The following is a 15,506-nucleotide window of genomic DNA, read 5'->3' as shown; positions in this document are numbered from 1 at the left end:
CCCTACCACCCACGCACAGAGCAGATGCGCAGGCAGGGACCTGCACCCACCCGCTCCATCCCCAGCCCTCTCCCACATCCCCCCGCTTCTTCTTTCCGTCATTAAAAGGCTTGCCTGTTCGCTTTGCAGCGCCTCTCTCTGCCTGCGGCCATTTGCTCAGCGGGGGTGGGGGGGGTGGGGGGGTTTACCGCAGCCTCTGCCCACCCCGCGGGTGGCTGAGCTGGGCTGGGGATGGCCACCCAGACGATGGGTAGACGGGGCATCGCTCCGGGTGGCAGGCGCCCGTGGGAGAAACCACACTGATTCGCACCAACGCCGGGAGGACGCAGGCCTCCAGCACTGCCCCACTACCGGCATCACCGCCCCGGTACCGCCATCACCAGCACCGCCCCAGCACCAGCATCACTGCCGGCCAGCTGGATCCGGCCCTGGCAAGGAGCCGCGGCCGCCCCAGGGGGCCAGGCAGAGACAGCCTGAGCGCGCAAAACGCAGCTCGCCCCGTGGCCGGCCAGCGGCCGTCGCCTGCCAAGGCTCGCGTGCCGAGATCCCGCAGCTGCCGCTGCAACGGCTGCACGGCTCGCTCGGCCCCCCTCTATGGCCTCGTCTGGCGCTGCCCGGACCTCATCCACCAAAAACCCCTGCCCACACGCCAGCCCTCAGCCGCTCTCACCAGCAACTCGCAAACGGCCCGTGCCGACCGAGGCCAGAGGCTAGGACGCAAAGGGTCCAAATACAGGGGCCAAGATTCTTTCACGCACGTGCCGGGTCCCAGCCCAACTGGGGCAGCCCCAGTGTGCCTTTACACAGGGTTCTTGGACCCTTCACTCGGTCAGGGACCAGACCACTTGACTGATCACTCCCACCCACGCTACCCACTCCTCATCACAGGCCAACTTTGCAAAGCAGCTCTAGTTTTGCAGCATTCTTGCTGCTTGTCTACCGAGCCGCATCTCCCCGTACTCCGTCTCGCTACAGTTCCTCATCTCTGAGGCCGGACGACGCCGGCAGGGTTTCAAAGACGTGGCAGAGGGGCTAGGATGCTGCCGTTATCTTGCTGGGCCCGGGGGATCCTTTCTCCGTCACGGACAGCTCTAAGCTTCCCGGAAGCAACGTCCTTCTTTCCAGGGCCGGGCTGTGCTGTCCTTTCTTTTCCTTCAGCGTGAGCAATACCACAGCCTCCAGGAAAACTCCACTACCTCCTCACATTGCAGGGGATCACGTGAACTCCGCGTCTCTCTCTCTCTCTCTCTCTCTCCCCCGCCCCCTCTCTCCACAAACCAACCTAATACACTTTTATCCTCTAAAGGCTGGTTGATGAAATGGTTAAGGACGGGACTCTTGGTAACGTGCCCTGAGGGTCCCAGCAGCCAGGGCCCCAAAAAGCCAGGGACAGGCTGACGGAGAGCCAGCAACCGCTGGGCTAGGACACCATCCCGGGGCTGGGAAAGCACCCTTGGGATGGGAAGCCATCATGCGGATGGCAAACCACCGTTGGGATGAAAAACCCTTGTGGGGGTGGGAACCCATCCTTCAGGACAGGAAAGCATGGGCAGGATGGGCAATCCTTGAGATGGGCAGCTGTTGCAGTAGGAAAAATCAACCCAGCGCAAGGCTGGCTGCAGCAGGTGCTGGCGGAATGAGCGCCGTGGAGACGAGGGCTGCTTGCCCCCAACAAACCCCACCCGGACCAAGCGCCATGGCAGGTACAGCAGCAGGCTCCCGCTCCTCCCGCTGCTCCTGCCCTCCAGGTAGCCCCCCAGCCGCCTCTGCCCGCCAAGCTCTCACCCCATTGCTCCTCTCTGCTTCCCCCAACAGACAGGTTCCCTCTCCGGCTGCCGACGGCATCGGAGGTGCCCAGCGGGAGCTCCAGCGCCCCGGCCATGCCGCCACCGGGCACTGCCAGCGTGCTGCCCTCCTCTGGCCCAGGGCTGCCGCTGTCCCGCGCGCCTGCTCGGGTGCACGCTGTCACCTCCCAGCCGGCCCAGGCCACTGTCTGGCAGGGGGTGCCGGGGCCCCTGGGGGCCCCGGGCCAGCTCGTGCAGCTCCCTGGCGTGGTGCCGCTTCCCCCCGTGGTGCAGCTCCTCCCGATGGCGCCGCTCCCCCGTCTCGTGCAGCTCCCCCACCAGGTGCAGCTCCCTCCCGTGGTGCAGCTCCCCCACGGGGCGCAGCTCCCCACCAGGCCTGCTCCCTGTCCCCCTGCCTATGGCTGGGGACAGCAGGTGCTGACGGGGACGCTGCTGCCCCACCAGCCCATGGGCCTGGGGCCGTGGGCCGTGCTCCAGGGGGAGCCCCTCTACCCCACAGGCTCCTGCCTGCTGCATGGCCCCGCCCGCCCCGGCCCCCCGCCACCGCGCCGCCCCGCGCCTCAGCACTGCCCGCAAGGCCCCCCTGTGCTCCAAACCCTGCCCCGCACTGCCCACAAGCCGCCAGGGGCCTTCAAGAAGGATGCAGTGGCCAGCCAGGACAGCCACCCTGCTGCCAGCCCCCACCAGCCTGCCCTGGCTCCGCCGACCGGCACAACCACCACCAAGCCCAAAGGTGAGCAGCTGCGGGTGGCAGAGCCCGCGGGCGCGCGGCCCGCGCCCAGGAAACCTTGCAGCGCCACGGGCTTGCCTTGGCTTGGTTTGCTTTTTCAGCAGCGGTGACCACCCTGGCGGCCCTGCAGAAGCCCGTGCACCTGTCCCAGCAGGGGCCACACACCTTCGCCGAGGCCTTTCCTCAGCAGCCAGGTGACACCAACATCAACGAGACACTCGCCTGCCTCCAAACCGCGCACGGCACCGAGGCCGTCCCTGACATCTCCGACAGCCCCAGCTTCACCGCCTTGCTCCACCAGCTCCCCGACCTCTCCCAGTACGTGCCGAAGGGCGGCTGCCCCAAGGAGCGAGCGGTGGTGGCGGGGATGGGGGACAGCGAGGACACCGTCCCCGATGGCCCCGACGGCCCCGACTTGACCACCTCCCTCATCAACCTCCCTCACCTCTCCGAGTACAGGGCAGGGGGCGGCGGCACCAAGGAGCCAGCGGCAGCGCCCATGCTGGGGGACAGCGAGGCCACCGCCCCCGATGTCCCCGAGGACCCCCATGGCCCCGGCGGCCCCGACAGCACCGCCTTCCTCAACCGGCTCCCCAGCTTCCCGCAGGACAGGGCGCAGGGCGACTGCCCCCAGCACCAAGCGGCGGCAGCCATGCTAGGGGACGCCGACCCCTCCTGGGCGGGGCTGCCGACATCCCCCTCGCTGGACCCCAAGAGGAAGCCCCACCAAGAGGTGCAGGAGGCGCTGCGGAGGCAGCCCCGCGTGCTTTTGACCTGCTTGCCGCTGCCGCCGGGCGTCACCTCCTGCCGGGTGGTGCCCAGATCGGGCAAGGCGGGCGGCAAGCAGGCCAAGCGCCCCGCGCCGGCCGGCACCCCCAAGACGCAAGACACCTCCCCGCGGGACAACATGCCGCCCAAGAAGAAGAAGGTGGTGGTGTGCCGCGTGGCAAAACACTCCAAAACCCCGCGGGAGGGGAAGCCGGACAGGGACGGCGAGGCGGCGGGTGGCAGCGGGCAGCAGGTGGGCAGCGGCGCGCACCAAGCGGGCGCCACCAAGCGCAGGGCATCTGAGGACACCAATGGGCCCGCCTCGGTGCTCCAGCCACCCAGAAGCCCTGGGGACGCCGGGGGGCAAAGCGCCCCGCCCCCGCCGCCCACCCGCCCACCCCGCCCGCTGCTGCTCGAGAAGGCGCGCAGCACGCATCCCCGCGCCATGCGACCCCACGACAGGCTGCTGCGCAAAAAGGTCCAGGCCAAAACACTGCGGGGGCCGAGGACGCCCCGCTCCGACCTGAGGGCCCACCTGCTGGCCTCCATCCAAAGCTTCCACCCGCTGGGGCAAAGGGTGAAGGCGGTGGGGCCCGTGCGCCAACCGCCCCAGCCGGAGCCCCAGGCCGGCCCCAGCGTGCCCCCCAAGGTCCCCAGGCCCCTGCCCCCTGCCCCGACAGCCGGCGAGGGGCCCGCTGCCTCCGAGGCCCCAGCTGACGGCCAGAAGGAGACGGCACCGGCGGCGCCATCGAGCAGCAAGGCGCGCACCGGGGCTGCCACCAAACCCAAGCGGCCCAGCTGGCTGCGCCTCTCGCCCACGGGGGGCCAAACCCCGCGGGAGGGGCTGCCGCAGCAGCTGCACATGCCGCCGCGCCTGCCGCGCCCTCCCGCCGACTCCGCGCTGCCGCCTGACTCCCGCTGGCCCCGGGCTAGGCCCACCCCGCTGGAGGAGCAGCAGGAGTCCGTGCCCATCACGCCTGAGCAGCGGCCCGAGCGGGAGCGCCTCAAGAAGCTGGCCCAGGAGGAGCGGCAGCGGGCGGCCCTGCAGATGACACTGGGGCAGCTGCAGTTTTTTGTGCAGAGGGAGATCGACATGCAGATAGCCGACGCCTACGGCTACCCATAAGCCACCGCTCCAGCACCGTCCCCCCTACCACCCACGCACAGAGCAGATGCGCAGGCAGGGACCTGCACCCACCCGCTCCATCCCCAGCCCTCTCCCACATCCCCCCGCTTCTTCTTTCCGTCATTAAAAGGCTTGCCTGTTCGCTTTGCAGCGCCTCTCTCTGCCTGCGGCCATTTGCTCAGCGGGGGTGGGGGGGGTGGGGGGGGGTTTAACGCAGCCTCTGCCCACCCCGCGGGTGGCTGAGCTGGGCTGGGGATGGCCACCCAGACGATGGGTAGACGGGGCATCGCTCCGGGTGGCAGGCGCCCGTGGGAGAAACCACACTGATTCGCACCAACGCCGGGAGGACGCAGGCCTCCAGCACTGCCCCACTACCGGCATCACCGCCCCGGTACCGCCATCACCAGCACCGCCCCAGCACCAGCATCACTGCCGGCCAGCTGGATCCGGCCCTGGCAAGGAGCCGCGGCCGCCCCAGGGGGCCAGGCAGAGACAGCCTGAGCGCGCAAAACGCAGCTCGCCCCGTGGCCGGCCAGCGGCCATCGCCTGCCAAGGCTTGCGTGCCGAGATCCCGCAGCTGCCGCTGCAACGGCTGCACGGCTCGCTCGGCCCCCCTCTATGGCCTCGTCTGGCGCTGCCCGGACCTCATCCACCAAAAACCCCTGCCCACACGCCAGCCCTCAGCCGCTCTCACCAGCAACTCGCAAACGGCCCGTGCCGACCGAGGCCAGAGGCTAGGACGCAAAGGGTCCAAATACAGGGGCCAAGATTCTTTCACGCACGTGCCGGGTCCCAGCCCAACTGGGGCAGCCCCAGTGTGCCTTTACACAGGGTTCTTGTACCCTTCAGTCGGTCAGGGACCAGACCACTTGACTGATCACTCCCACCCACGCTACCCACTCCTCATCACAGGCCAACTTTGCAAAGCAGCTCTAGTTTTGCAGCATTCTTGATGCTTGTCTACTGATCTGCATGTTCCTGGAGTCAGTCTCGCTACAGTTCCTGATCTCTGATGATGGATGACGCCGGCAGGGTTTCAAAGACTTTCGAGCATGGCTACATTGCATTCCTATGCCCCAGGAACTAAGATTTCTGACCAGCATCTTGAGTGCCTCAGGACTACAGTTCTCAGCTTTTCCCTGAAATAACATGGCCACCTTGCAGCTCTGTGCTCCAGGACTACACCTCCCAGCATGCTGCGGGGTGCTCCTTTCTTCGGTCTCACCCTGCTGGGACATTGCCTCACCGTCCTGGCTGGGCCCGATCCTCCTGCAGGCCCCGGGGTTTCCTCCCTCGGTCTGCCTGTGTCCCACACCCCGGTGGGGCAGGGAGGAGGAAGAGAGAGGGACAGAGTGGCAGACAGGGGTGGGATAGGGTGTTGGGGTGCCCGGAGAGGGAAAGAAGCAGGACAGAGGGACAGGAGAGAGACAGAGAGAGGAGGAGAATGGGGCAGGGAGCTGGGCAGCGGGTGGAGAAAGGAAACCCCTGGTGAGGAGTGGGCACAGGGACAGGGAGTAGGGCATGGAGGGGAAGGGGGCAGGGGGTGTCCCAGATCATGGTGACGAGCAGCGGGACAGAGAGAGCAGAGGAGGGCAGGAGGGAGGACAGAGGTATGGAGCAATACAGGCAGGCTGAGGGAGAGGAATAGAGGGAAAAGGAGGAGAGGAAAAAGGAAGGGGAGAGAGAAAGGGACAGGCAGGGACAGAGAGCAGGGCACAGAGAAGCAGAAGATCTGCAAAACAGTCAGTACTGTAAACTGCCTCTTGTCTGAAAAGATGTGAAAACTGGAGTTATCGACCCCACAAGCAGCTGCACAAGCCAGGGGCCTGCTCTCGCCCTATCACCTGCTCAGCAATCAGTGAGATCAGAAGAAGTGTCACAAGCAAGGGGACTTCTCATACCCAGAAAGCTACTGAGCAACACGGGACACCACAAGCACCTGCACAAGCCCAGGACGTGCTGTGACGCTAACAGCTACTCAGAGACCGGTGACCTCACAAGCACCCACGCAGCAGAAGCATCCTCACTTCCAACATCCCAGCTTTTTCCCCTCCATCACCATCCCTGTCTCCCATCTCCCCGTGCTCTCCTCTCTCCCAGGCGCCTTTCTCACCCACTCCACCACCTCCCAGTGGCTGTCTCTGGCTCTCTCTGGCAGATCTTACCTCGGCGGCAGCAGTGTCCCAGCCGGGTCACCTGCATCTCCTTCTCTTCCTCCTCTGCTGTCATCGCAACTGCGCCAGGTGCCTGATGCACTTTTTGACCTCAAAGGGCATTTCGTCCTGCCTCCCTTCTGCTGTGAAATCCTGCTCCTGCAAGAGAAGTGACAGTCAGTCACGGTCACCTCTGTCGCATCTTACCTGCATCTTCCTGAGCTGGACAGCTGCTGGGACCTGTCACCATCAGCCCCGGCTCTGCTTGAAGTCTTCTCCTGGCACAGGCGTAGCTCTGGCTGTGCTTGGGGCGGGCCATGCTTCCTGAAGGAGGACAGCAACACTCACAGTTACTCCTGGGCAGTTTCCAGCTGGGAAAAGCTGATTAGAGGCAGGTTTGCCACAGGTCCGGGTGTGCTTCTTGTCCCCCAGCTCGGCCACAGGTCCCACATTTGGCTCCCTCCAGCAGGAGCTTGGAAAACCCTTTCCCAGCTGGGAGCGCCAGGCCCAGGGCACGGGGCAGAAACAGCCCCCTCCCCTGAGCACCCCAGCCCCCAGCTGGCCTCTGCCCCCACACTCCTAAAATTCCAAACAGGCTCGCCCCCTAACTTAATTATCTGCAGTTTTAAGAAAAGAAACTGTGTACTGCCAGATTCAGTAGTCCGACTAAGACTGTTAGAGGGCGATTTGGGCTTCAGCTCCAGAACAAAAGGATTTCCAGTACAGAATCTCAGCTGCCAACTCCATGACCATCTTGGCACTGACACACAAACACGCTGTTGTACTAAAACTTACGGCAAATTAAAATTATCCTCCCCTCCCCAAATCTTTGTTCTTCTCATACCCTCAGACTGCCACAGGTAGTATTTAATGTAATAGAATATAATAATATAATCATGTCATTATTCTGCAATTACCACCGATCAGAAACCCCTCCAAAGCATTACTCCCTGACGGGACCGACAGTACTGCTGATAAGGGAGAACCATCACTACCCATGCACCTGCCTGTTAGGCCTTTTGCCTCTGCGACCAAGCACTTCTACATGGACATCTCTGCCTGACAGGAGAAGACCAGGCCCCCCAAAAATATCTTACATTGCCTTGGCTCTAGAGTAAGCCAGGGATCTATGAGAGTGATACAAACAAGTTTAAGAGAAAGCAGGAGAGCGGAAAAAGCAGAAAATGTAAGATATCTCACCCCCCTCTCATTTCAGAAGAAAGTTTCAAGGGCGTTTTTTTTCTGTTTGGTTTGTTTTTTTAACCACTGCAGAGCACAAGTTGAAAACACATGCCTATGTTTTAAGGAGAACTGTAAACTACAAGAGTAAAACTATCCAGTCTATGTAATGACACTTCTTTCCAGGATACATCAGTCATTTTTCTTACATTTCACTGGAGAGGTTTATGCTAAAATCACTGAATTCTGATGTGGAAATAGCAAAATGTCATCTGTAAATCTTGGAAAAGAACACCACATTGGAGGAAAACTGTTCATAGAAACTGTAAATGACGTGTTTCTGCTGCCAAAGGTTATAATGCTTTTGAGTATCTTTGCCGCCTTCATCTTCTTTGCCTTCACTTTCTTCTGATGACATTATAACTACTGTACCTCAACATAACATTAAACTGTTCAAGCACTCTTGCAAATTACATGAAATCCAAAATGCCTTACTGTACTGGCTTTGGCTGGGAGAGTTAAATTTCTTCAAAGCAGTTTTTATGGGGCTGTGGTTTGGATTTCTGCTGAAAATACTGTCGAGAATGCACCAATGTGTTAGTTACTGCTGAGCTGTACGTACACAGCATCAAGGCCTTTTCTGCTCCTCACGCTGCCCCGCCAGCGAGCAGGGTGGAGGTGCACAGCGAGTTGGGAGGGGCACAGCTGGGACAGCTGACCCCCGCTGACCCAAGGGATATTCCATACCCTATGACGTCGTGCTCGGCAATAAAACTGAGGGGGAGAGTGGCAGGGGGGACCCTGCTCAGGTACCGACTGACTGTCGGTCGGTTGGTGGTGAGCAATTGCTTTCATTTGCATCGCTTGTTTTTCTTGGGCTTTATTTTCCTCTCTCTGTTTGGTTTTTTTTTCTCTTTTCCCTACAATATTTTTTAAAAATTTCTTTTCAATTATTAAACTGGTTTTATCTCAGCCCACGAGTTTCTTTCTCACTTTTACCTTTCTGATTCTCAACCCCATCCAACTGGGTTTTGTTATTACCATCACATCCATGACACACTAGATCCTGCCAAACCTACAACCTGCAAAACCAAAAGACCAACTTATGCAAGACACGGTCCAGAAATTACCATCAGCACAGAGAAGCATACGTATCTATCTTGTTCTGTCCTTGCCGGAACTGCTGGCTGACCTGTCATCAGCCTCGGTGACTAACAGCAGGCAAGACGCTCTCAGCTGCCTTAGCTCAGATGCAGCTCCTAGGAAAACAGCTATTTCAGAAAGTCATGCCTTGTTATTTTGGGAAAGTGTTTCAAGGAAATGTTTTTAACACTCCAGAATGGTAAGACTAAGCACGGTCATCTCACTCCAAGTTCAAGCTCTGCTACAGATTACCTTTTTTTCTTTTCCCCCTCTTTTCCCCAAAAGGGTGGCACTTCTTCCTCAACACAAGATGAGTTACATGGGGTATACAGATAGCCCACGGAAAACTGAGAAATGAGCCTGTGATCCCTTCCATCCCCATTCCTTGGCACTCCAGCACTCCTTTCACACTCCTTTCCTCGCCAGCAGTCAGGCCTTACGCAGGCTGTGACACACGTACAAGACGCCAACTTCGCCAGATATTGCCCAAATCATTTCCTACTTGAGATCTGATGGGCTCAGCTACTGCCACAACCTTTTCTGTCCTTACATGCAGTCTTGCCCCCTTCTGACCCATCCAGAAAGCTCCTCAAAGGATCACCTCACTCACTGCCTTCATTGCAACTAACAGTCTCCTTAACACCCCAAAGTTGTTTCCCTCCCTTCACACATCGAGTTAATATGGCCTTTCATGACTTAGCTCCCTCCCTCGTTATTTCCCACCAAGTACCACGACGACAGCTCCGAATTACAGGCCCTGAGAGCAGCTTCCACCAACTGCCACCTGCGACACACCAACAGGAACGGCACTGTCTTCTCCCATGCCCGTCTCCATGCTGGGGAGGAGCTGCTCACACACCCCTGGCAGCCGGCCTTGGTGCCTGAAAATCCTTGCTGTCAACCAGAACCCCCAGATCCCTCTCCATGGGGCTGCCCTCCAGCCTCTCCTTCCCCAGGCTGTACGTACATCCAGGGTTGCCATGTCCCAGGTGCAAAATCCGGCACTTGCCCTTGTTAAACCTCATACGGTTGGTGATTGCCCAGCTCTCTGATTTGTCCAGATCCCTCTGCAGGGCCTCTCTGCCCTCAAGAGTCTCAACGGCTCCTCCCAGTTTTGTGTCATCGGCAAACTTTGATAACAAACCTTCAAGTCCTCCATCCAAGTCATTTATGAAGATATTGAAGAGCACTGGCCCCAAGATGGAGCCCTGTGGAACCCCGCTAGTGACTGGTCGCCAGCCCCATGTAACCCCATTTACTAGAACCCTTTGAGCCCGACCCATCAGCCAACTGCCCACGCACCAGAACTAACCTACACTCCCTCCTTGATTGGCACCTCTTTCTTCATCAGGTCCTTGCATTTCTGCAGTTCCTGGGGAGTACCTATCAAGATTTTCCTGTTCAAAAGAAACAAGAAACATCAGTCACAACTATGCAGAAAACCTGCCATTCACATACACGCTGCCCACCCAGGAGCATTATCAAGGCCCTGCATATATGCAAAAGATTAAATACATGCACCGGGGAGGAGAGAGCAGGAACAGCACTCCGGCGCCCATGATGAGCAACAAGAATTTCTGCTCTGCACTGGGGCTTAGTAAATGTGCAAGTACACTACTGATCCAGACACGAAACTAAGCCTGTCACTTCACCCCAGGTGCCACCCACACTGCCCGTTCTTCCATCGCCTCCTGCCGATGAACTGTTTTCCAGGCTCTTCCATCTCATCGCAGCTTCCATACCTGCACTCTGGCTCCGGGCTGACTGGGGGAACTTCTCAGTGCTTTAACTTTGCTTGGGGCTTGCTACGAGCACGAGGCTTCATCCCTTTGGCTTCGCCCCCAGCAGAAGCTGGGCAAGTGGCAGGTTTGCAAGTGCCTTGATGGAACGGAGCTTGGACACCTACCAGGCATTAAAAACCAACCAAAGAAAAAGCCAGAGAAACTGCGTTAGAGAGCAGCAGAAAGAAACAACGGGGCTCAGCACTCTTTCACACACGGGGTTTGGAATTTGGGAGACTGGAGCTCCCAACAGACTCGCCTCTTGCAATGGAAACATCCTGTAGCTTTTGAGCCTGACAGAAATATGACAGACTGCCCCCATCCCTACGCTGCAGCTGCCCCAAGTGTTTGCTTGTCCATGTCCAGCTCTCTTCCATGCTGACAAGGGATGTTTAATCTGCAAAAGAGGCAGTCCTACAAACCGTCAGCCAAATGCCTCTTCTCTCTCAGATGTGAAAACTGCAGTGAAAGACAACACAGGTACAGGACAAGGCTTCTGCTCTGGCTTACGTTTTCAAAAGCAAGGTCTTCCCAATCTCTCTTTTCCAGCTGCCACCAACACCTGCAGAAAGGGTCTGCTTTTGATCAGCTGGATGATGAGTGCTAACTACCAAATCCCAGCACAGGACGTTACACCGCAGGCTGCAGATTTCCAGCCCAACCCCAAGGACTGAATAACCTCCCTCCTGCCATTGGGCTGACGGCAGCATTGCACATCCCCTGGCTTCTCCAGCTCCTCCTTCTGCAGACCTCTCGGCTGTTAACACGCCAAACTTCCCAGCCCCCTGCGTTTTGAGAAGGCTGCTTTTGGCTTGGACTAGAGTAGCAGTTAACACCTGCACTCCTGAACCCTCGTAGACCTGAGCGTGCTCCTCACAGCTCTGTACCGCTCTGCCCTGGGGGAAGTGAGGCTCAGGGGGAGCCGTGCTGCACAGATATGTGCTGGAAGGCAGCGCAATGGGAATACAGATACGAGACTGGTGGGGGAAAGGTCGAGTATCGACCCTGGGAAGCGTGATGCCAGATCAGTGTCTGCAGCAGGATCCAGGCAGCCACAGAGCTGAGCAGCGACTCTCTTTGGAGACCGTGACGCAACGGGTACCCTCACTCCCACAACCCGCTCTAGATGACATCCCACCTCTTGCATCCGTGCCCTCCCTTTCCCCTCCAGCTTGCCAGACATACGGCAGTGGCAGCAGGTCACTCCCGTTCTGCTCCCTACATCCCCCCTTGATGACTTGAAGGAAGGCTGCTCCCGGCATCTTCCTCGTGCCCACCCCAGCCTCCCTCAACAAGTCGACTGCAGGCCACTTCTGCTTGCGCAGGAGCTTAGGCAGCGTGACAAGATCCTGGGGTGCACAAAGAAGGGGGTCCTGCCCTTCCCCCACGGCCGTCGGCTCTCTGCTGGTGAGCACTGGAAACGGTGACAAAACACCCTGAGAGCACCCTTACCCAGTCGCCGTGCCAGGAGGTGTGACACCATCGAGGGAAAGCAGCGCAGCTCTACGGATCTGTTCTCATCTCTCCAGCCTTCCTTTTCTCCTGACGGTTTCCGTCAGCAGGGTTTGCTCCTGAGTTCTTGCAGATGCCAACAGAAACCCTGCCGTTATGGCTGAGGAACTAACTCACCCAGGAGCCATTTTTCCAGAAAGGGCTACGGTTACTTGTCCGACAGAAGCCACGCCCAAACAGAGTTTCTGAGGCACCTCCTGAGCACAGGCGTGCAAACAAGGGATTGCTAAGACTCAGAGTAACTCGCATCATTTAAGAACCCACAACAGGCAACTGAATGTGAAAAGGAGCACAAAGAAAGGGGTCTTTTCAGAATCGCTATCTTTTTCATGCCCGTATTTTCCTCACCACGGGGAGCAAACACAGACTCTGCAGCCCCTGCAGGCACATACGGTTCTGTGGGACAGAGGGGAGAAGAAAGTAGAGAGACCTGCACACGGAATTTTCAAACCTGGAAAGAACCAAGTCGAAACACCTGCAAAGTGTACTTACAGAAATTTAAACCCGATGCAGCCGACTCGTAGAAGTGAGGATTACAGAGAACTAGAGGGGAGCACTGCAATCCAAGGGGGAAGCAACACAGGCAGCTCTAACCGCACATTTTCCCCTGATTGCCTTACACACAACAGGCCTGGGATCCCCACTGCTCACCTCACCCTGGAATAGTCCCATTCCTCCTCTGAAAGCTGCTGTGTGCCTGGCTGAGGACAGGCACAATCCACACAGAGAGCAACCAGAGCTAAACGCTGCGCTTTCCTGGGTGAAGTTTCCTCAGAAATAAATACATTGACAAAAACAAATAACCTGCTACTGCAAGCACCAGGAAAAAAAAAAGTCCCTGACAGGTTACCGGACCTTCCTGGCTGTGGTAAAACCATCCGCCCTCGGTACCCCCGTTTCCCAGAAGCCCGCAGCACAGCTTGGGTGGGGGGACAGGCAGGTATCCCACCTTGGGGCCCAGAGAGGGGCACAAGCGTTACCTGTGGGATTCAGAAAAGGAGTTCATTACCAAGGCCTGCTTCAAAACGTTCATCATCAAGGCCTGCTTAGAAGAAGCTGGTCACCAACAACTGACAGCTCCCAAGGACAGAGTAGAGCTAGGAAGGAAGTGAATCAGCATGCCCGCAGAAAGCAAGGACAGAGGAGAGGCCTGTAAGGTAAGAAGGAATCTCTGAATCAAAGAGTGAGCTCAGCACAAAGATCATGGGCAGTCTGAACAGAAACCAAGAAACTCCCTGAACACTGGCGAGTGTCAGCTGTCTTCTTAACAAAAGGAAACAGCCAAATCAGCATGCTGAGGTGGAAAAAAACAACGAGGTCAACAAGCAGACAGCTGGAATTTGAGGAGAACGACCACCAAGGACCCCCGAAAGAAGCCCCAGAATCAAACAGCGCATGCTCCGGTGGGAGGGGAAAGATGGTAATGATTTCTGGGAAATAATTGTAATATCAATGACTTTCCTCGGAAAATTAAGGAGTATGTGCGTTTTAAGTTTGATAAACACTTTGCTGGCGTGACCTACGGCATGCACGCTGGGCAGAGGTATCCCCCGTTCATCCAGCGCTGCAATAAAGAAGGCCTGCTTTCTGCATGCCAAATTGGCGTTAGAAAGGTTTTGGGCCGGTTGGCGGTAGCACAAGCATCTGCCAAGGGAGCTGCCTCCAACCAGGAGCGCTCCCCACCGGCTGCTCTGCCAACAACGCCCCGGCGCGTGCTCCCACCAGGAGGCAGAAACAGCTCCGTGTCTGGAAATCCCCATTTCTCAAAGGCTGTCGGCAGAGGCGGGGCTGTCCATCAGCACCAGACCCACAGGAGGGGACAGCAAAGGCCCCTGGCCTGTCCCCACCACAGCATGCCTGCCCCAAAGCCCGGAGCCGCCTGCAGAGAGGAGGCCACTCTGCCTTCCCCTGCCCTGCGGACATCCAACACCCACCTCCAGCTGGCAGGGCTGGGGCTGGCGACCCTGGGGGCAGCAGCAGGAACCGCTCCCACCCTGCTGCTGGGGCTGGCCCTGGGGCTGAGCCCTCGGGCCCAGGGCTGGGGACTGGGCCGTGGCGGGGCCCGTGGGCGGTGAGGCCTCCAGGCCCCTGCCCCAGGCCCATCCCCACTGGCACATACCTGCTCCTGCAGCTCCCCTGGCCCTGTGGCCTGGCCCTGGCCCTGGCCCTGGCCCTGGCCTGGCCCTGCTCCCCCCGGGCCCCGGCTGCCCCCGGCCCGGCTCCCGCCCCTTTCTCCTCAGGCCCCTGGGCCTCGGCCCCCTCCGGCCCCGCCCCACCCGGCTCTGACTGACAGCCCGCCTCCGGCTCCGCCGATTGGCTCCGCCGTGGCCAATGGCGCGGCTGGGGGGGCTGGGCCTGCGCAGGGCGGGAGGGGAGGGAAGGGCGAGGGGCAGGGCCGGGGGCAGGGCCGGGGGGGAGCTGCCCGGGCTTTGCTGGGCACCGGCACGGCTTTCCCAAAGGGTGGCTCTGGCTGTGCTCCAGCCACCGCCCTGGGCAGGAGGAGCTGCGTGCCGGGAGCCGCTGGCAGCGGCCAGGCTGAGCCCGGCACCCAGGGCCTCCCTCAGGCCTCGCTGCCCCCGGGCGCTGAGGAGGAGAGACGCCCTGTGCTGGCGCGGCCCAGGGCGTCCTCCTGCGGCCAGAAGGGGGGACAGAGCCCTGTCCCTCTCCCCACGGGGGCTGACCGCTGTCCTTGGCTTCTGTCCCCGGGGGTCCCCGGTGCTGGCAGGCCCCGCGGGGCCTCGGGGCCAAGCAAATGCCGGGGCGCCAGGGGCTGCTGGGGCCCAGGGCGGCTTTGGGCCTCTCCGAAGCCGAGGCACGGCCGCCCCTTTGCTTCTGCAGGTGCAGTTCTTTGCTACCCCCTGGGAGTCTGGGAGGCCTTCGGGGAAACGAGGAGGTCCCAGCACGCACGCAGGGAGGAGGACAGTGAAAAGGAGCCCTGTCAGGGTTTTTCTGCTGGTTCCCATCTGAACGCAGGCATCTGCAGGCATCAAAGAGCGAGGGGGGCTGCGCTGGTCTTCGCGATAACTGCGCTCCTTTCTTTTTCAGTTGTGTGCCCACCCTTTTCCTTTTCGCCACCTTTTCTTCCTTCCCCTTTCCCCCCCAGTTGCATTCTCTGTTAAAGGTAATGAGGATTTGGCTTTCTGGACACATCATCCGGACACTTTCTAAGTCTGTTTTTACCCTAAGCTGGTCTCTGTGCTCCCAGTTTTAACTCTGTATTGCTGAGATTTATGGAGGACCGGGAACTGGGTGTACTGACTAAAATGACAGCTATTCAAATGCAATCCTGCCTAGAGGATTAATGCTGTC

The 15,506-nt window shown here is 59.4% G+C and overlaps 1 protein-coding gene across 4 annotated transcripts in view; it reads right to left on the bottom strand.

Moving 5' to 3' along the window:
- LOC148055335 (maestro heat-like repeat-containing protein family member 7) overlaps nucleotides 1-14,391 on the bottom strand; it is a 48,925-nt gene extending 34,534 nt beyond the window's left edge. For 2 of the 4 annotated variants that reach the window (XM_087761224.1, XM_087761227.1), the window contains exons 1-4: nucleotides 14,317-14,391; nucleotides 10,647-10,806; nucleotides 10,217-10,301; nucleotides 6,595-6,741 (exon numbers count right to left, since the gene is read on the bottom strand). The gene's annotated coding sequence lies outside the window, so the exon portion shown is untranslated. Of the gene's footprint in view, nucleotides 1-6,594; nucleotides 6,907-8,891; nucleotides 8,943-10,216; nucleotides 10,302-10,646; nucleotides 10,807-14,316 lie in introns of those variants that run through there. The other 2 variants (XM_087761225.1, XM_087761226.1) reach the window with 2 other exon arrangements.
- Nucleotides 14,392-15,506: the final 1,115 nt, after the last annotated feature.

This window comes from Nipponia nippon, unplaced genomic scaffold, assembly GCF_047370975.1.
Source record: "Nipponia nippon isolate SJK-2023a ecotype South Korea unplaced genomic scaffold, ASM4737097v1 scaffold_23, whole genome shotgun sequence".
Classification (NCBI taxonomy): domain Eukaryota; kingdom Metazoa; phylum Chordata; class Aves; order Pelecaniformes; family Threskiornithidae; genus Nipponia; species Nipponia nippon.
Note: the sequence above shows the minus strand (reverse complement) of the source record. Positions and strands in the feature narration are given on the sequence as shown.